General features: G+C 35.2%; 1 pseudogene; it reads right to left on the bottom strand.

Moving 5' to 3' along the window:
- Window positions 1-19,501: 19,501 nt before the first annotated feature.
- LOC101589988 overlaps window positions 19,502-23,241 on the bottom strand; it is an 8,954-nt pseudogene continuing 5,214 nt past the window's right edge.

The raw sequence follows: 23,241 nt of genomic DNA, 5'->3' as shown, positions 1-23,241 counted from the left end.
GCACAAGGGCCTGAGTTCAATCCCTGGTTCCGGAAAAAAAAAAAAAGAAGATGAAAGGTATTCATCCATGGTTATTATATTGCACATTACTGTCCTCAGTTGAGTCACTCATATTATAGTTATGGAGATGGTCAAAGAAAAAAAAATTAAACATTAACTGGTATCTTTGAAAAACCAACAGAAGTCAGCAATACAATCATCACTATTATCCTGTGTATACACTTACATGGTTTTCTCCTCCTTCCTATTTTTCCTTTCTTTCCTCCTTTCTTTTATCTCAAAGGACTGCTCTCCTTGTGCCCCTAAGTATTGGCATGTTGCACTACACTTATCATTTGTTTATTGTAGCTGTCTAATTCCTTCTTTGATTTTTTCTGTGATCAATTGATTATTTAAGATGGTATTAATTAATTTTCATGCATTTGCATAATTTATATGTTTTCTTTGGCAATAATTTCTAGTTTTCTTTCACTATCATCTGATAATATGTGCAATATAAATTTGATTGTTTTGCATTTACTTAAATATGTTTCATTGGCTAGTATGTAATACATTATGGAGAAAATTACATGTGTTGCTGAGAATAATGTGTATTCTCTTATTGAGAGGTAAGTGTCTGCTACTTTCATTTGTTTAAAGAGTTTGTTCAACTCTGATATTTCTTTGTTGACATTTTGTCTGAGACAGGGTTTTGAGTTCACCAGGTATAATCATATTGATGTTTATTGGATCTTTTATGTAGAGTAGGAATTCACTATTACAGATGACATGATACTTTATGTGGAGTACACACAAATATCACTGAAGGACATATAGAACTACTAACCAAATTCAGAAATACATCAGGATACAAAATCAAAACAAAAAACTCAACAGTGTTCCTACATACCAATACTAAACTTAATGAGAAAGGAATTAGGAAAATGATCCCACTGAAAAAAATCAAGAAAAAATAAGTACTTAGGAATTCTACTAGCCAATGAACAAAAACACTCTACAATAAAAACCACAGTACTCTTAAAAAGGGGAGATCAAAGAGGCAACCAGAAAATGGAAAGAGATCCCCTGACCCTGGGCAGGCATAGCCAGTATTCTCAAAATGGCTCTATTCCAAAGCTAACATATGAACTAAATGAAATCACACAATAATAACATTCCTCACAGAATTAGAGGAAGCAATCATTATAAAGTCATATCAAACCAGAAGATGCACAGAAAGGCAAAACGAATGCTAGACAGTACAACTGAAGTAGAAGGCAAAATAGTTATTCTGATTTCAATATGTACAAAACCACCGTGACAAAGGCAGCATGGTAATTTCACAAACAGATATGTGAAACACTGCAACAGAATAGGGGACTAGGGGTTGCAGTAACAGCCTGAGACACATACTTATGTTTAACAAAGAAGTCAAATATATATTCTGAAGGAAAGATAGCATTGTTAGAAAACGATGGTGAGAAAACTGGCTATTCACATGCAGAGGACTGAATCTAGACCCATATATCTGTTCATGTAATAAGCTACAATCAAAATGGATCACAGATCTGAATATTAATACAGAGACATTTAATCTGCTAGATGGTAAAACTCCTGAAAACAGATGCAGACAAGGATTTTCAGAGCAGAACTCCAGTTGCACAAAAAATAACATCAAGAATCAACAAAGGAGACTGTATCAAATTTAAAAAAGATCTGCTCAGCAAAGGACACAACCAACAGAATAAAGAGACAAAGTACAGAATGGAAAAAAATTATCAGCTACCTCATCTATTCCAGGATAATCACTACCATTAAGAAATCAAATAATAACAAATGCTGACAAGGTTTTTTGGAAAAAAAGAACACTTCTACATTGTTGGTAGGGATGTGAACTAGTATAACTCTGGAAATCACTATGGAGATTTCCTAGAAAAACTAAAAACAGGAATTCCATTTCACTCAGCCAATCCCCTTACAGGTATCTTCCCCAAAAAGTCAATGACATTGTATTACAGTGGTACATGCACATAAAACCATGTGTCAATAGCAGCACGATTTATAGTAGCATGGTCTTGGGAGTGTCTTCTTTATGTATCCACAGATAAGGTGATAAAAAATGCTATTCATCCACAATGGACTTCTACTCTAACCACAAAAAAGAAACATTTATCAAGGAACTAAGAGATGCAGTAGGTGGAGAAGGTTAATAAAAAGAATTAAGAAGTGTTAAGTGCATGCCTTGAGTCTCCATGATAGATGTAATCATTATGCACTGCAAAAATGTACAAATGAACAGAGATTAAAAGATAAATGCTAAAAGTAATTTTTCACACTGAAAAAAAAGATGCTAATATATAGCACAAAATGTTAAAGATAAAGAGAAGTGTCTTAACAAATTCAGCATGCATTCACGTGGTGTCATGGGATACAAACCACTTATACCTTTATTAGGATGTTTAGAAGAAAAAATGTGAGTCAGGCATTGTGAAATACACTTGTAATCTTATATTTGTGGCAGCTTGAAAGAGGAGGATCTCACTTTCAAGATCAGCCTGGGGAATTCAGATCAAAATAAAAATAAAATAGGCTGGCTCAATGCAAAAGCTTCAAGTTTAATCTTCAGCATTACAAGAGATAAAATATTTAAAAATACCAATAGAGTAATAATAAAATACAATAATTTGTTAAAGAATAGAAAATATCAAATTATAAACAGTGTAACATCAAAATAATTGGAAGCAGGAGAGAATAAGTGATGAAATAAAAATGAAAATGTTATATGAACATGTGCCGACTTTCTACACTTGAAGTAATTCTTATGTGTGTACTGCAAAGGTGCTAATGAAAATGTTTTAAAGCTCCAAATGCAAAATAAAAGTAACGTGATTTGCTTTTCGTCTTTAGCCATAACCAAAACGTAAATTGATCTGGGGATGTTCTTACATGTCTGCAAATCAGAGCTACTTTGTTGGCTGAGGCAAGAGAATCCAAAGTTTGAGGCCAGCCTGGTATCTTGGAAAGGTCTCATCTGCAAATAAAAACAAAAAAATATCTAGGGTGTGTGCCCTTGTTTCAATTTCTAGCATCAAAAACAAGCAAACATATAAAACAAAAGTTTTTATCAAAAACACTTTAATTCTGAGGTGTTCTCTGTAAGCTGCATAGTAACTGAAAAGATAAAAGCCTTTAAAAGTATGAAATATCTATACTTTTTAATAAACTCTTATATGAAATAATTTAGTACTGTGTCTCAAATACAAACTGAACCCAAAATTAGAAGGAAAGATGGTCTGTATACAAATGAATGATATAAAATATTTAAAATACAAAAGTTTACTGAGAGATTTTGAAGTGAAAAACAAAATTGATAAACCTTTAGCCAGTCAACAGAGCAAAAACTAAAAAAGAAGATAACCAGAGAAGGAAAAAGAGACGATTTAGCTGATACCACAAAAATGCAAAAGATTGCTGGAGACTGCAAGGTGTAATCATACTCCACCAAATTGGAAACTCAGAAGAAATAGCAAAGTTCTTGAAATCATATAGTGTACACAAGATTGAATATAAAAAAATAAAAAGTAACCAGATTGAAATAGTGTGGTGGATTGCTAACTGGTTATAAACTTGTTAAAACCAGCTGAACTGAACCAGCATGGTGCTAGGTGTGGGAGACCAACTGGTGGATTGTTGCCAGTAGCATAAGAGGCAGAACTACAGAAGCTATTGAGAGGCTATTAGGGAGTGGTGTTGGGGAGCTGTTAGAAGCAGCTTGTTCTCCTGGATTATTCTGCTGGATGGCCTTGTCCTGATGGCTTATCCTGATGAACTTAGCTATTATCATCAAAGGAGGAGATCTGGACCTTCACTGTCAGAGAATGACTACAGTTTACTTTAGGAGAGCTCTGGTCCTCACCTTGAGAATTGTTTCCTGGCTCCAGGAGGAGAAGATGCTGTACTGCTCAGTCTTCTGGAGAAGCTGGTGAAATTGACTTTCCTCATGGGCACTCAGCTTTCTCCACCATCAGAGGCATTCAGGACCTCACTGTTACTGAGGATGCTGAGCTACCTTTGGGGGAGCTCTGGTTCTTACTGTGAGCATTACTTTCTGCCTCCAGTTCAGATCCCTCAGCCTGTTGTCACAGATCCTTCATCCTGCTGGCACAGATTTTCTAGATTCCACCACTGACATTTGGGATTTCCCAGAGCAGATTCATGAAAAACTCTACATGAAACATTGTCACGGGCTCTAGGCCTCAAGCTGGACTCGTGTGGGGCAGTGCCACAGACAGGCTCTAGGCCTCAAGCTGGACTTGTGGGAGACATTGTTATGAGCTCTAGATCTTCAGCTCGACTCACCCAAAACATTGCTGTGGGATGCAGGCTCTCAGCTAGAGCCTTTAGTTTGTGAATAGATTTCCTGCACTCTTTGTATATGATTCTTTGGGTGATTCATTATAAAAATAATCTTATAAAATTTGTGTCCCATATTGCATTTCTTCCCTTGCAAAAGCCCAAACCACAACAAGCAGTAATAAAATGTTTGCTGTCAAAAAAATACTGAAGACCTAATGACTTTACCCTTGAGTTCTATAAAACATTTAAAGAATAATTACTATCAATTATTTTACAGGCTAGTCCAAAAAACTTAAGAGAATTCTTCTAAACTTGTCCCATAAGGTTTGTATTACCTTAAGCCAAAACAAAAAACATTCAACAAAAGCCACAAAAAGAAAGCTGTAGAGCATGATTTCTGATGAACATAGGCACAAAAACCTTCCACAAAATAGTAGCCAAAAAATTCACCAGTATAGCATGATGAATGAGATTTATTTCATATATATACATATATATTTAATGTATATGACTCAGTAATTTTAATGTATCTATAAATATGATACATCATACTGAGAGAATGAAGTACAAAATATATATGGTTATTTCAATAGATATGGAAAAAATATTTGGCTATGTTAAGTATTACTTCATGAAAAACTATGAACAAATTAAATCTGGAGATGCATACTTCAACAGAAGATCATATGTAATGAATACAATGCCAACATTGTATTGGATGGAGAAAAGTTGATGGCTTTTTCTTTAACATTTGAAGCACAGGAAGATGCACACTTTTCCCATTACTATTCATTTTTCCAATAGTATGTAAAATCAGGTAAATCGTCTTTATAGTAACTAGAAACTGTTAAACTTGAATTAAGATTGTACCTTGTTCTAAAAGCTCCCCCTAACATCCTTCAAGAAGTCTTTATGAGAAAATATGCAACGTCATGCTGAGTATGGCCATTATATTTGTATTTCTATAATGGCAGACACTGACTTATTTTTCTTATTGTTGTAAGATTTTCTTACCTCAGATATCAAGTCCAAATAAAACTACATCAACATATTGTACAGCATGATAGTCATTTACTCCAATGAATGAATGTTCTTTTTGCACATTTGAGATGCTACTTCCTAGATCAATGAATTGTTGATGGTCTACCGTGAATGTCCACTTATCAAACTATTTATGGTTCCACTAGCCCTCATGGACACTTTACATTAGGATGAAATTATCACATTCTTAAAATTTCCATTGCAATGCTGAGTTCTTCTGACAAACTACATCATACAGATGGGGACTGTGTCTCCATACTGCACTTTATACAGTAGATGTTCAAATACAACAGGAAGTCTTTTGAGCTTGATTGCATTTGTCCCTCCTGTTGAAATCCCACAGAACAGGTGCTAAGAGTAACCAGTGATATGGGGGTACTTTCCACATACCCACAATGATAACAGTCATCTGGAACAAAAGGCCAGCACCCTGGTCAGTGTGGGAGAACACAGAGATGCTCACTGGCCTTCATGTGGACCATGGTTCTCTGCCTGCCAAAGTGCATGCTATAGGACAGCCAGCCTGGAGGACTCATGCCTCTATCAGTGCCAGTAATCCCCACAGGAATCACCACTTCCAGGGTGCTGGAGAATCGGGAGTATCCAGTCTGGAGCCATCCAGAAAGGAAGAGAAACACTCCCAGCCAGATTTTCAGAGGAGTGATTCCCACGTGCATCAGGGCCTCACACACAGCCATCATGAGTTATGAGGGAGAGAAAAGTAGGGGGTGGGGAGCTCTGCTGGCCTGTCTTCTCCTTTGACTTAGTTTCATACAGCAGTAACCTTTCTTGGTCTGTCTTTTGGAAGAGTCAGTACATCGTAGCAGCAGAACTGTAAGGAAACAATAGATGAAGAGAAGAAACAAGTGGGGGGTAACCAGCAGGTGTGGGTGGAGGAGAAAAACCAGGGAATGGGTAAAATGGACTAGTGTTTGGCTTAAGACATAGCTGAATGCAGTGCACTGGATTTGCTTTTTAGTGTTGGTGAGGCGGAGCAGACTGTGGCCATGCAGAGGAGCAGCAACTGGCTGTAGGTCAAAACCCAATGAATTTAGATGAAGGACATGTGGCTTTGTGGCACTCTCCTCTACGTATATGCATGTGTGGGCATTTCCACAACAAGAACCTAAAACAAATTAACTTAAAGGCAAAATGAACAACATTGTTTGGCTTAGGAAATTTTGATTTATACACATTGACATGGAATATGAGTCAATAGTTCTTCTTTTCTATTTCAGGCGATAAATTATTTTGTCACATTTTTCAGGAAAGATAATTAAAAATACATGTTATTTTTCTCATTAACCTTAATATGTACTTTTCTGCAACAAATTGTTACTTGTTCTCTTTTGCTTTAATTCTGCCCAACTACAGAGTGTTAAAGCATCAATTGTCCTTCAAAAGCATTAGTATCTACTGTGGCAGAGACCTTTGTCCTATAAAATAAACAATAGTAGAGCTAGAGAAAGAAGAACCCTTGAATTTACACATCAATGTTTTTCAAACATGTTCATAATTATACTATTAAGAAAATAGCATTTTTAAAGCCTTCTGGTAATATAAAATGAAAGAGAAATGCAAATCCCTTGGACAGCGACAGTTGTAGGTGGGAAAATACTGAAAACAAAACAATGTACCTTCTAAATGAAGGCCTAAAAAGGATGAGGGGATCACTAAGGGAAAGCAGTAGTGTTTTATTGGAACAAAAGCATCTAAATCCCTGCTGTTTTAGGATTATAAGGGAAGCAGCTCCCAAGGGTCACCTCCAAATGCATTTTATTCACCTCATGAATACAAATAAAAAAACCTCAATGAAGCAAATGTACTATTACATATTTGTGAGAATGAAATATCAGCACAGTGCCTGGTTGTAAATGCTGATTTGTTGCTTTGTTCTTAGTAAAGCAACATAACTAAATAACATGTAAATACTGTGCTGCACATTTGAGAAGGATAAAGGAATGTCATCAACCTAAATAATATATTAATGGCCTTGAGTATAAATTTACGCAAAAATGTTTAGGTAAAAATTCATCTTAAGAATCTGAAAAATTGCATTGCATATTTCATATATAAAATATCTACCATATTTACTCATACCAATGCCCAGTTTTGGTGAGAGCATTAACATAATGACATTATCTATTCCAGGACCAGTAAGGAAACAAGAGTGGAAGAAAATAACACATGTGATGAGAAATCTAAAATTCATTCAACAAATACCACTACAGAGTACAAATATGAAAGACACCAGACCCTGCACTCACCTTGTCTTGAAACCAGAACCTACCTCTCCTTAAGTTCTCTTTTGGTCCCAATTCTATGTTGTTTGACCTCTTCTCTATAAAAACATTTTCCTATAACTTACAGAATCTTCCTTTCTATAAGGAAAGGTTTACATAATAAAAGCAACAGCAGTCAACCCTTCATGATAGAGAACTTACTTTTCTTAATCAGTTTTATGAAACTCGTACCTCTCCAATCACAATGGGCAAGACTATCCCTAGGCTTAACATCTCCATCTACTGTATAGATCACGTATTCAATGACAGTATCCTGTGGCTGCGCAAACTGCAGTGAAACTAGAAACCTACCAGCTATTCCATTAGACCATGATTTACTCTCATCTGGTACCAAACTTCCAACGCAATACGATGGAAACAATAGAGAATCAGATGTTTTCTTTTCCATGTTCTGCTCCACCATTTTATCCATATTCTCACTGTTGAGCAAACATGTGAATAACATGAGGTATTTTTTATGTTTTATTACTACCTTTCCTCAAAAATCTTTAACTGTCCACATGTAGCCCTGTTCCTTAACCACCCTATATTTTAAGTACCTAATTTTTATTCTTCACTCAACTTATATTATATCTCTCCTTTCCTTGCTTTCCCATTTTTCAAATTCCTACCATTTAGATGTATGTGATCTCTACAAACTAGACCTCATCAGTTCAACTATTGTGGACCTAACTGCTCAACCCAATAGGTTTAATATTCTTCTGTGTTTCTGCCATTTCTGTAACTAACATTTCCTAGAAAATAAATCACAGTGTTTATTTAGAAGAGGAGGCAAGTGGAGAAAAACACAAAATTGGGATACAATAGCCTGACATCTCAGCCTTAAGGCTGAAGTCATAAATAGATATTTTCTATGCTTTTAAGCATTTATGTTCTATTTTCTGTGTTTAAAATGATCTGATTTTCTAAATTTGTTCGTCCACACACAGGACCTAAATTTACAATTGACATTGCTTTTTTTTTCTGAGCCATTTATGTTTTACAGAAGGTCAATTATAGTAGGTTAAGTTGTAAAGCAAAGTATTATTCAATTGATTTTTTACGAATATAGGGTTGAATACTTAGTCTTTGTTTTCCTGTGTACATAGTGACAAGGTGGTTCCTTTCAGGGTGAATATTCTCCTCATCAGTAAAGTAACAGAGATCACTTGATTGCTTGGGTTAAATAATGAAGCAAAATACATGCTTCACAAAATGTCAAGAGCACACAGAAAAAAATCATGATCATTCAAAGGTATCTTTGAGGACTCCTGTAAATTGTGAATAAATTCTGATGTGCTGATTTGCTGTTCATGTCTGTTTTGCTATATATTTGATAATTATTATCATGGAGTATAAGTTTTTGTTATGATGGAAAATAGTTATTTTTGCTAGCATGGCATTCTTTAGTGAACCAACTAACATAAATCTGTCAGAATATGTTTATCAGAACTAACTCATTTATAATCTAATTAAATGTTTTTCAGGCTATGAGTAAAAATACTTTAGAAACACTTTGAAGGATCCAAGTCCAATAGAGTAGCCTAGGAAATAACAAAAGGCACAATTCTTGAAGATCTAAACACTTGGCATGGAATTGTTTCTTTATAGGGTATGCATATATGTATTTATGTATAGATTGCCTGTGCTTCTCTCTTTTAGAGCTAAACTATCAGTACATGAAATATCAGTACATGAAGAGATAATTCCCATAACCTTTTTCATTGATTGTTTTACTGCATACTTCTGTAAGCAAAAATGTTTGAGATCACATGTGATGAAGACTACCTGCTTCAACTGTCTCTCAATTGTGTTCGCTCTTAATTATCTCAGGAATACAAAACTGGATCCAGCAGATTCATTCCTTATTTTTCTACTGTAAATTTGAACTATAGCATAATAATGCAGGCTGTTTGTCTCAGTATCTTTCCCTAAGGGACACAAGAAGCAATCTATGTGCTTACTCACTTGGTATGATGAGCAGCAAGATGTGTGCACAGTGTGGAAAAGTGGCAAAATGGGTTTTCCTCACATTATGCTCTAACTGGTTTTGTATATGTTTCTTTGAGCATCAGACAGGGTCCAGTAAACCCACACCACACCAGGACTTGTTAAAAAGTTTTCTTCTGATTTTTCTGGTAGAAGCACAGATGCCACACAACCAAATGGAATGATCCAATGTTAGAACTAAGTTCAAAAATATAGTAAGGTTCTTGGCTGGGGAGAAACACATTGGACAGAATTCCAGCACTGCCATTCAATGTTGGAAATTGTAACCAACAAAATGTTGCATGATGGGGCTGGGGAGATGGCTCAGTGGAATAAGTGCTTCCCTGCAAAAGCAAGGGCCTGAGTTCAATCCCCGGTTCCGCCAAAAAAAAATTAAAAAACAAAAACAAAAACAAAAACAAAATGTTACATGATATTGGGAAATACACAAAGGCTGAAATGTATGCAAATGTTTGGTATGGACCAATACACATATTAAAAAATGTGTTTATTATGGTGCCTCACTAGTTGAACTGAAATCACTCATAGATCTGATGTACTTAGGAATTTCTCTTGGTAATTACAATAATGTAAAAGATGTATGGAAAAATGTATCAAAATATGGTATTTTGCCCTTGTAGATGTAAAGATGTATGTATGCCCTTGTAGATATCAAGTCTTAGTATGCTTTTAATTTAGACATTTATCCTGGAAGTCAGCCATCAAGTCATTATTTGTATAATAATGAACTGAATGATTTTGAGAACACACTTGTTACTCCTATCCCCAAAACTAACCAGAATATGACATTTGACAATTGGTTTACCAGTTTCCAGTTGAGGTCAGAATTGCTAACAGAGCACAAGTTAATAGCTACAAGAGCTATAGGCAGTAATAAAGCAGAAATTCCAAAGGAAGTGTTCCAATTTCAAAACAAAATTATCTAGTACAATTTCTGGATTTCATAAGGACAAAACATTGGCCTTGCACATGGCAAAGGGAAACAAACTGGAACTGCTGATGTCAGCATTTCACTGTAATGGAAATATTGAAAGAGAAACATCAACAAAATGGAAGCCTGAGATAGAAACTCTGTGAAATCAAAGACAGGGTAGATATTGTGGATGAGTTATACACTGAATATGATGCCACTTGAAATACAAATCATTGGTCAATGGTTGTGTTTTATTTGATCTTAAATTTGCATAGTTGCATAGTTCGACAGTTTATAAATAAAATAATAAGTGAAAAATACTACAATGAAATTTTCTTGGAATACTGGGACTGGAGTTCACAAGAGATCACTTACAGGAGATAAAAAATAAAATCTTTTTGCTTAGGGAATAGTGCAAAAAAAGATTGTGGAGCACATTGGTTAGCTAACAGATGAACAGGCAGGTGCAGCATCACGAGGACTTACTATGACAACAGGAAAGATGTCAACTGTTCCCAACAAGAGATGATAGGAAAACAAAACTTATGCACTATCAGCATAAGGAATACTGAGGCATAGTATGTACAGCTGTCATGTGTGAAGACTGCCTTGGACATGACTAGTTGAAGCAGAGCTTATTTCTGTGGAAGAATTTTGCCAGTCTTTACATTGTAGTTCACATATGATTTACTTTTGATGTTACCTTTCAGGTTTTGTAAGCAAGTAAACAGCTGATGTGTGAATGTTGATGGTTACTAAGCTCATTTCATATTTGATATTTGATTTCATGGCATCCTACTTCCCTGCTAAGTGCACATTGTACTCATAATAGGAAGGGAATAGAGGGGCCAAGTGTGTCACACAGGAAAGGACATCTAAGCACAGATGCTGTCACAGTATAAGTGTATTGTGTGTGCAATATTCAAGTGCCATGAAGGAAGACTGCCTTGGGTGTGATTGTAGAATCAAAGTCTATTTTTAAAATTAATTTTATTGAGAAACAAATAGAAATGAGACAGTTTCAAAACAGGTTAGTAGGACAGTTTCAATAATTAGTACAATGCATATTGTTGTCTTCATAGTGGTTGTTCATAGTACAAGATGCAGACATGATATCCTGTCCAAACGCTATTAGTACAAATCTTCTTTTCATTGAATTAAGAGAAAGTAGCTGTATATCTATCCTAATTTTTTTGTATATACAGATACAAAATGGTCCTTCATTTGTATCCTCTTTTTTATTTAGTTTTATCAGAGATGGGTATGCAAAGCCTTTTTTTGTAGCATAGTTCTATTGGCATTTTCACTGTAGCTCATATGGTAATTTATTTCTAGTATCTTTTAGGTTTTGTAGGAAAGTACATAGCTGGTATGAAAACATTGATGTCTATTCTAAATACACAATACATATATAAGAATATAATATTTTATTTCATGATAATTTATGTATGTGTTCACTACACACTATATGACAAGAACCTCCTGGCAAAAGAGCAGACCAGTGAGATGCCAAGTATGTCCTACAAAAGGCCACTGCTGTCAGTGTAAGTGGTTTGTATGGAATGTGGTATTGCATTTGTGCAGACCGTTTTACATGCAATAATTGAAGTAAAGATTTTGTGTTGTAAGCTGCTGTGGCGGATCTACTAATGGTCAACTGGTAACATCCAGATGAAACGAATCGGTGTGGTGCTGGATATGGAAGGACTGCCTAGGGATTGTTGCCAACAGCAGGAAAGGAGAATTAGGAGGCAATATGATATGAGGCTGCTGTTGATTCTCCTGGACAAGTTTGTCATGCTGGTTTCCCTGATATGACCTTAGCTATTCTAATTGTCAGAGAAGCTTATGTTCTTGTTGTCAATGAGCATGGTTATTTTTATTTTTGAGGGAGCTCTGTCCTTGTTTTAAGCATCACTTCCTGTCCAGTGTGGATCTTTCAGCCTGGTGACACAAATCCTTCATCTTGATAGTACAGGCATCCTGACTTTGATCTCTGGCCTTTTGGCCTTCTCAGTGCAGATCCTTGATACAGATTTGCAAGAGACATTATTGTGGGCTCTTTCCAGCTGTACTTGTTTCACAAGGTCATTTCCTTGGGAATCTATGCCCTCAGAAGAATTTTTTTGGATCGCTAGTGTATGGACAAATCTCTTTTATTCTTTTGCACTTGACTTTTTGGGTGAATATTATAAAATAATCCTATAAAGTATGTGTTCTATATTAAATCTAGTTTCTTATAAACCTTGACTATAACAAGTACTCTTGGTATTTTCATTGGTGGTCATATAAAAATTTATTTTTGCTGTTCTTTTTTAGACTTTGTACACCGGAAAACATTTTTTGAAAATGTTGATTTTTTTTTATAAACTCAATCAATAACAAAAAGTCAGTACTTTATTTTTTTTATATTTCTAATATACTGAATGACCATTTTACCTTCTGTATTTTTTCTCACAATGTTTACTAGATCTTAGATTCTCTTCTCATTGATATGATATATGGGGAATGCAATGCATTTTAAGTTCCAGAAAAATATTTTAATCCATTTACACCATATTACAGGAAGTGAACATTGCTAATTACCTGATCTTTCTAAGCTCAATGAATGACCCAGACTTTTCGTGGCTGCACATACATATGCTTCATCTACTGCAGTAGACTTGTCAACATGAAAAGTCAAGACCAAAATTTATGAGATGAATCAAATGAAGTATGAAGTAAATTTTGTAGGTAATTAGAAAAGCTGAATAGCAGAAAAATATCTCTTCAAGACTTTCTTTTTCCCTATAGGGAATTATTTTATTTTATTTTGAAAAGTAAAAGCAAAAGCAAGAACAAAATATCAGAAACAAAGACAGAAACAAGTTAACATACAACAATACATATGTTACAGATTTTCAAGCCAAGAATAGCAGATTAACAATGGTTGATATATTATCTATTTTATCATCAAATATGTTGCTCAGATTAACAGATATAGTTATATAAGACTGGACATATTGATTATTACTACTTTCTTTCGACAAAGCTTAAATTTTCAATTTGTCTCTCTTTTTAGCCATCTTTTTAAGAAATTATTTTAAAGACAGTATAGTAATAATGATATGACATTAGAAATGGTACACAATTAGAAGACCAAGGTGACATTTTTTGAAACGTGGTTTTTGTATTACACGTTGCTGTCCTTCACATAGTTACTTAGATCGCAGGTATCAGCATACAGTTAGTCAAGATGAAACCTACACATTAGCTGCTATTTTCAAAAAACTGATGGAGATTTTTAATATAATCACCTCAGCCATCCCTTATGTATACTTGTATGTTATTTCCCCTGCCTTTTTCCCTCTTCTCTTATCCTTTCTTTCATCTTTGTTGATTAATCCTTAAATTCCATTTCTTTCCATTTTACTATATATTATACCTTTCAGGTTTTATTACTTCTTTTTTTGTTCTTACACTAGGGAGACATTGCAAACCCACATATTTCCACATGTGGGTCTGATTTATTTCACTTATGAGGATAGCCTCTAGTTGCATCCACTTACCTATGAAGGCTTCAAGCTTGTCTTTATTTATAGCTGAAAGATATTCCATATAAAAATACCACATCTTTTTCATTCATTCCTCAGTTGATGGGCATTTGGGTTTCTTCCAAGATTTGGCTATGATACATTGTGCTGCTATAAAAATGGGTGCATATATATCATTGTGGCACAATCTTTGCAAATCTTTTGGGAAAATACCCAGGAGAATAGCTGGATAGAATAGGATTTCCAATCCTAGTTTTTTAAGGAGCCGTCACACTGATTTCCACAGTGGTTGTACCAGTCTACATTCCTACCAGCAGTGGAGAAGGGTTCCATTTTCCATGCAACCTCTCCAGCATTTGTTAATAATTAATTTCTTTATGATAGCCATTCTTTCTGGAGTAAGATGGTATCTCAATGTTTTAATTGCTTTTCATGAATGGCTAGTGATGTGGAGCATTTTTTCATGCTTTTATTTGCCTCTTGTATTTCTTTCTCTGCGAAGTGTGTATTCATCTCAGATGCCCATTATTGGACTGGGTCTTTATTTTTATTTATTTATTTATTGATTGATGGAACAGGGGATTGAACTCAGGCCCTTGGGCTGGCCAGGCAAGCACTTATTTTACTGAGCTATCTCCCCAGCCTGGGCCTTTAAATTTTGGAGCCCTATTTTTTTTTTAGTTCTTTATATATTCTAGACAGCAGACCTTTGTCTGAAGGGTAATTGGTTAATATTTTCTTCAATTTTGTGTGTTGTTTTTTTTTACTCTGTTGGTGATTTCTTTTGATGTACAGAAACTTATCAATAAGTCCCAACTGCAGATTCTCTTCAATGTGTCCTATGCAGTTAGTTTTTTGTTCACAAACTATCTGCCTTCCCTTATGTCTTCAAGATGTCCACCTGATTTCTCTTCCAGGAAATTTAGTGTTTTGTCATAATGTTTAGATCTTTAATCTATTTTGAGTTTAGTTCAGTACGTGGTGATAGACCTGCGAGTAGTTTTAGTTTGTGGCAGGTGGAGAGCATTTTTCCGCACCATATCTTTCTTCCACTAAACATGTTTGGCCCCTTTATCAAAGATAAGACAGCTGTGTGTTTATAATTGTATCTGCATCTTCTATCCTGTTACACAGATCATCTGTTTTTTTTTTTTTTTTTTTTTTTTTTCATCAGTACATTGCTTATTTTACTGCAGTAGATTTGTAGCATAATTTTAAGTCCGGGATTATAATGCCTCCTACCTTGCCTTTTTAACCCAAAATTGCCTTTGGTATTCTAGGTCTTTTCTGGTTCCAAATAAATTTTAAGAATGTTTTCTCTAGGTCTGTGAGGTATGTTGTTGATATTTTGATAGGGATTGCATTGAATCTGTACAAAAATTTTGAGAGTATGGCCATTTCACAATGTTGATTCTTACTATCCAAGAGCAAGAAATATCTTTCCATTTTTTGAAATCCTATTCAATCTATTTTTTCAGAGTACTGTAATTTTCCTTGAAAAGATCTTTTCCTTCTTTAGTCAGATTAATTCTTATGTATTTCATTTTTTGTGGTGCTATTGTGAAGATTATTGTTTCTCTAATTTCTCTTTCAGAGTGTTTGTTATCTATGTAGAGGAATGCTATTGGTCTTTGGGAATTGATGTTATAAGCTGATATGCTACTGAACTTGTTTATTAATTCTAGTAGTTTCTTGATAGAGTATTTTGGGTCTTCCAAGTAAAGTATCATATCATCGGAAAATGATAGTTTAACTTCTTCTTCACCTATTCCTTTTATTTCTCTCTTATCTAATGGCTCTAGCTAATGATTCCAGAACTATATTGAAAAGGTATGGTGATAGAGGATATCCTTGTCTTGTATCTGATCTGAGAGTAAAATATTTCAGTTTTCCCCATTTAGATTTACTTTACCAGTTAGATTGTAATTTTCTGTAGGGCTTTGATCATGAATAAGTGTAGGAATTTGTCAAAAGCTTTTTCTGCCTCAATTGAGAATATCATGTGATTTTTGGTTTTCACTCTATTGATATAGTGTAATACATCTATAGGTTTGCACGTATTGAATCATCCTTGCATCCCTGGGATGAATCCTACCTGGTCATGGCATATAATCTTCTTGATTATATGCTGCATTCTATTTGATAGGATTTTTGCATCTATGTCCATTATAGAGCTTGACCAGTAGTTCTCTTTTTTGGTTGATTTTTTCTCTGGCTTTGATACCAGTATTATACTTGCCTCTAAGAATAATTTGGGAATATTGCTTCTTTTTCAATTTCATTGAAGGGTTTGATTAGTATTGGGTGTAAATCTTCTCTAAATTTCTTGTACAGTTTATGTGTGCATCCATCAGGACCTGGTTTTCTTTGTTAGTAAATTTTTTTTATTACATTTTCAATTTTGTTAGCTGATATTGGGTTATTCACAGTTTTTTATAGCTTCTTGATTCAGTTTGGTAATTTATACCTAATTAGAAATCTTTTGATGTCTTCTGTGTCTTTGGGGAGGTAGCTCAGTGCCATAAGTGTCTGCCTAGCAAGTGTAAGGTCCTGAGTTCAATCCCTGGTACTACAAATATATCTATATATATAAATACAGTAATAACAATAATATATTTTATCATCAAATCTGTTGCTCAGATTAACAGATATAGTTATGTAAGATTGGACATATGGTTGGATATCACCACTTGCTTTCAAGAAATCTTAAATTTTTGTTCTTGTCTTTTTTTATTAAAAAGTTTGTTTTAAAGAGGGTATAACTCAAAAGAAGAAATAAAAATTGAAAGGTATAACACAATTAAAAGGAAAGTGAGAACTTGAGGATTAGACAACAAAGAGAGGCCAAGGAGAAAAGCTAGGAATCATGACAGGGCAAAGCCATACATTCATATGCACAAGAAGGGTAAGGCAGTGGTCTTGCTAATCTTCAGCAGGTTTTTGAAACTAGCAGTTAATTGGTAGGATTCTCACCCCAACAAACTATATATGCTGATAGCTGTGAACTAATCAACTTCACTGAAGATAGCAATGTGCAATTGTAGGGTCATGCTTGGAATGCCTGTCATTCTGGTCTTCTAAATAAAATATGTACTTCTTGTCATGACACACCAATTATTCCCACACTGTCTCTCAAGTAAATGTTTATTCTGAAAAGAGGGGATAAGAGATAAAAACAGGAGACAAAAAAGTCATAGGACTGTCTTGCTACAATGCTATATATGGTTAGATTTCTAAATTTTTGTGTAAAAACATGTACCTGTTCATTCCTAATTTTTTAAATATTTTTTTTAATTTTTAAAAATTTTTTCTTCATATTTGGTAGAGATTTAAACTTTAACATATCAATACTTGATGGAAAAATACCTGTTCCATGTTATGCCTAAGATGTTTGATATCCATATAGGTAGATCAATGGCCTACGTTGTAGGGTAATAATAATAAGCTTCTTTTCTGGAGGGTTAACAACCTAAGTTTGCAGACCAAAAATTAGAGAAAAAGAAGAGCTACAACGAAAGCCAACATTTTGGCCCTAGCATTTCAAGGTCAGTGAAGACTCAGGACATAGGAGAACTTGTACTGTAATATCATGTAACTCAGTTGTGTCCCAAATTTTCTGATCAAGGAGATGATGGGGATCACAGAGGAAAGTGATTGATGATGTAGAATGTGCCTAAGGAGAGTCACATGGAGAGAAAACATTCTCTTGGGCTTTCACAGAGAGCCAAATGGTCAAGCAATGGCCGTGATTCATCCACATGAGTGTCACTGACAAAGGATCTAAAACTGAGGTACAGGGTTTCAGGATAAATCCTGAGGGGACTTGACTGACCTTGTCAGATACAAAAGTTACATTTCTTGTTATATAGGTCTTGCTTTATCTTGGTCTTAACCATCCAGCAAAAAAGTATAAAAACGAAGAATAAAAGGTAATGCAATATTAATATGCTAAGCTGTAATCGCTCAAGTCAACAATTTCTGACATTGCCAGTCCTACGGACAACCCACTACTATTATGGACTACTGGACTATATTGGAATATATGCTGTATTCATGTGCCTACAATTTTTAAATGACAGTGGAATACCCTTCTCTGACAAAACTAAAGAAAAAAGGAGTTACAAATGAACAACCATTTTGTATCTGTGTATTCAAAATAGTTGGGATAGATATACAGCTGCATTCTCTGAATACAATGAATAGGGAGATTTATTCTAATAATGTTTGTGGACTGGATATCATGTCTGCATCTTGTATAATGAATAATCACTAAGACAACAATATGCGATGGATTAATTATTGAAACTGTGCTAGTAATCGGTTTTGAAACTGTCTTATTGCTATTTGTTTCTGAAAAAATTATTTAAAAAGAGTATAGTAATAATTGATAAGACATTAGAAATGATACATATTTAGAAGATCAAGATGTCAGGTATTCAAGCATGATTTTTGTATTACACATTGTTATCCTTGATGTAGTTGCTTAGATTATAGATATCAACACACAGAATTAGTCAAGGTGAAAATTCTACACATTAACCACTATTTTCAAAAGACTGATTCAGATTTTTAGTACAATCTCCACAGCCGTCCTGTATATATACATGTATGTTTTTCCTCTACCATTTTTCTTATCTTTTCTCTCATTTCTCATCTTTGTTGTTTAATCCTTAAGTTCTGTTTCTTTCTGTTTTACTGTATCTTTGTGCCTTTCAGGTTTTATTTCTTCTTTTGCGTTCTTACAATAGGGAGACAATACAATATTTATATGTGTGGGTCTAGTTTATTTCACTTATGAGTATAGCCTCTTGTTGCATCCACTTACCTATGAAGGCTTAAAGTTTGCCTTTTTTATAGCTAATACCACATCTTTTTCATCCTAATTTTTCAGTATTACATTCACTTTTTTATTTTCTTATCTAGTAATGAGGACCACCAATACTATCATAGCTAAACCTCTTTGTCTCCCTGAGTTACAGAGCAGTGTATTTAAATTCTAGCTGGAATATATTTTATAGATAAATATATATCTATGTTTTTTCCAAATCTATACATGCAGTGCTTATTAGTTTCTGTAAGTCAACCAAAACAGCTATTCCCTTGAAAGCTAAAGAACGCCTATAGTTGAATATATTATTTTTTCCAGAAATAGAAAAATTAATCAAATTATTTCTCAAAACAGTAGTTAACACTCCCTCAACAGAAAATCTTTATAGTGTCGTGGTTGAATTTTCATAAATTAATGAATTTTAAAACACTGGTTTGTATAACAAGTATTTATTAATTAAAAGATGATAATAACAATATCATTAGCCCGATAATATTTCCTAAAAGCTTCTATCATATTTATTTAGACTTTAGATCACCAATATCACTTTTTTTGGGGGGGCCCAGGTACCAAATTTCTTTATTTGAAGGAATTAAAGAACTTAAGTAGATGTTCTGGTACAGCTTATAGAAAAGGTTAAGGTAGCCCCAACATGCATGTGCTGTCTTGGTGACATTAGCTCTCATTGTCACTGTCCCCCAGGGTATGCTTGTCAAAGGTACTCGCCATGCCACACTCGGGGGCTCCTATCTTGCGCAGGTTGGTCACGTGGTCACCCAGCTCTCTGATGGCCTTCACCTGCTCATCCAGGTAGTGCGTCTCGATGAAGTCACACAGTGGGGGTCGTGCTTATCAATGGCCAGCTTGTGCAGCTCCAGGAGGGACTGATTCACACTCTTCTCCAAGCGCAGCGCGCCCTCCATCGCGTCCAGCCCATCCTCCCAGTCCTCACGGTCTGGTTTCTTGACAGCCTGAAGGAAGATCCGGCCACCACGCTGGTTCTGCAGCTTCATCAAATTCTCAGCGGGTTCTCTCTCCTCACGGGATTGGTGAAGAAAGTATTTGGCGAAGTTCTTCAAAGCCACATCATCGCGGTCAAAGTAGTAAGACTTGGACAGGTAGACGTAGGAGGCGTGGAGGTCCAGGTTGATCTGGCGGTGGATGGCGGCCTCGGCGTCCTGGTGACAGTTCTGGCGCACTTGCGGGGGCGATGCGGTCGTTAGTGTGGCGCCGGGCGAGGCCGGGCTGCAGCGCGGTGCGGGGCGGCGACGGCGGGCGAGGGCGGGCGAGGCCGGGCTGCGTTCACGCACTGTTGAAGCAGGAGGCTGCGGCGACGCTCGGCGGAGAACCACCAATATCACTTTCAATAGGAGTTTATTTTTTACTCCTATACTGAGGTAATTTATGGGATTTTAGGAAAATCAGAGCAAAATCTTCATCATTCTAAAACCAGAGGTGAGTATAGTTTGTTGTGCATGAATGGGACAATTGAAATTATTTCTTTTACTTCAAGTCTTATAGTCATTGGTATATCCAGTATGTGCCCTCAAATATGAGATTAGAATAAACTATTTTATAGAGTTAGAGGTTTTCTTTGTAGTTAAATGTCATAGAGAACCATATTATGTCTTTTTTTTAAGAAATAATACTGAAATTATCTGAAAAGAATATACTTAGTGAACGCCATAAATTAGTCAATCCATAAAAATCAGAGAAAACAAATATTTGATTTGATATTTAGAACAGTGATGTTCAGTCCTAATGCTATTGTCAACTTGATTGACAATATTCTTTGTTCTGCATTGTAAGATATTTAGCAGAATTTTTAACCTCTATCACAAAGATTTTCAAATGTTACTAAATGTCCTCTGATTAGTAAAATTGCCTCTATCTGATCTAGGGATGTTTGACAAAGTCAGGCTTCACTTTTGAAGACAAATAATTGTTTACCTAATTTTACTCAAATTTATTATTATATATCATCAACTATTTTCTGACTCTAAAACCAAGACTTTTATTATTTGAGAATTATGGCTGGGGTCCTCAAAGAGTTCACAATTAAGCCAAGAAAACCAGATATTTTTAGATGACTAGAAGGTGATATAGTTAATGCTAAGTGACATAGGAATGGGACAAATGACATGGAGCCCCTGTTTAAAAAGTAGAGCAAATCAAGCAATAAAATGAACTTCCAAGAGGGTCTTTGGAATTTGCTTCATAAAATGGAGTGGGATTTTTAGAGGATGGAATAGAGAGAAATACATTTTCCAGAATGGGATTATCTATGAAATGATACTAATTCTGGAAAATTTATAAAGGATTAAAAGAATGTCAAGTAAATTCTAATATGGTGACTACAACTATGTACTTACAGTTTCTCCCTGAAGATAATGCCACTCTCCACTGACCCAAACAATCCGATGGCTTGAATAATTCATCATGAGTAAGCATGATTTGTGTGACTAATTCCCGAGACCAAATTATTTTCAGTGTTTTGGCAAACAAATTCTGAAGGATGAGACTAGCATCTCTAGATTTGTTAAATATATGTAATTTTTTGTGAAGCCTCCTTTCACTCAGTGTAAAAGTTCTGATATAAAATGTCTCTCAAAAATGTCACATTTAAATTTGAACCCTGGTCAGAAGGGGTGGTAGGGGTGGCTCACGGGAGAATGCATTGGAAGGGTTTATTCTCTTCCCAGCTCTTTTATCCTCTCTCAGCTCCCTGGGCATCATGGAGTGAAACACTCTCTTCAGCAGTGCCTTCCCACCACACCATTTCTGTCATGGACTCAGCTGACTTTGGACTGAACCTGCTCAATCTCTCCTCCCTGAAGTTGTACCAGATATTTTGTCCCAGAAAATGACAAATACACTCGGCAGCTCTTTTGTGGATATGGACAATGTTTACCTTAAAGTTTAAATAAAATCTTTCCTCTCAGGCTTAGGTAGAGATTTGATGGAATGTATATGACACTCAGTGTTAGCATAATATTGGCTGATGGTCCCATGTTCTTGGTAGTTACAACTCTTTGGAATATTATGAAATGACAAAGACTTGGTTGAATGATGACTTGAGAAATTTCTGAGCAGCATGAGAGTCCACAAGCCTGTATGAGGCCTCCATTCTTTAGCCTCAGATCAACAGCTCAACTAAATCAATAAAAAATCTGGAATACTTTCTAGTAGGTAAGAGGATTAATAAATGAATTCTACCAACAAATTAGATCCATATTTACCAAAAGAACATTATTTGCATTTTGGATGGACAATTATGTATTATGCAAGTCCTGGGGCTGTCAAAGCATTTTTTGGCTTTTCTCCATTTGTGTCTTTCAATGCCCTGAATCGTTGTGACTTCAATGACTTCTGTCACTCCATTATATTATGGCTTTTTGGTTTTGAAAGTCATCACTTTTGAAAATCACTAAATTGAAAATTTAGAGTGGAATAAAGAATGACATGAATAGTCTCCACTGGGAAATCCTCTGTACATTTTTTCTTAGCTCCTCTTACTGCCTGATTTTCTTGTTGGCAGGAGAGTGTGGGAGGAAAGGATAATAGCTATCCATTCTGATTACTGGAAGTTTTCCTGATAATTCCTGAGTCATTTGACATGTTGACATCAACTGGTAATAGACTGGCTTGGATAATAATATGGGTTGGAGAGAACAAAGAAGATGCTAAATGAAGGTAGTGGGAATTCATTTAAGTGCATAGTGTGATCACTTCTGGAAGGAAAGAGAGGTAGAGGCAGACTTCAGTTTCAGGAGAAGTGGAATGTTAAGCACCACAGTGAGTCCCCAGGACCAGGAACAAGACAGAAGCCCACTCACCAGGACTGTGATGCAGGAAGAGCATCACAAATTCCAAGTCAGTCTGCGCTATATAGCCAGTTTCAGGCTTGCCTGAAGTACAAAGCGAGACCCTGTCTCAAAACTCCAGAACAAAAAGAATAATGCAAAGGAATATTTTTTGACTCATTTATTTGTCTATTTTAGAATTTGAGAGATTTTTTCCTATATTTTTCATCCTTTAATTGTTTCTTTTCCATTTCTTCTTTTTAAAATTTATTTTGGTCTCTTTTTACTTTTTATTTATTCTTCTCTGTTACATTTATCTAATTCTATTAATTTCCTTTTGCTTTGTAATAGTATGCTTTATTTCACCTTTTCATCCTGTTTTATTCCACTGCGTAATTTTTTAAAATGGTACCCTTTTCATTCTTTCCATATTCCCTCTGTTTTAAATGAGTATTACCACTAATCCTTATTAATCCTTAAATAGTTAATTAAACTT

Source organism: Octodon degus, unplaced genomic scaffold (genome assembly GCF_000260255.1).
Source record: "Octodon degus isolate 3935 unplaced genomic scaffold, OctDeg1.0 scaffold00114, whole genome shotgun sequence".
Taxonomy (NCBI): Eukaryota; Metazoa; Chordata; class Mammalia; order Rodentia; family Octodontidae; genus Octodon; species Octodon degus.
This window is presented reverse-complemented; position numbering and strand designations above follow the sequence as displayed.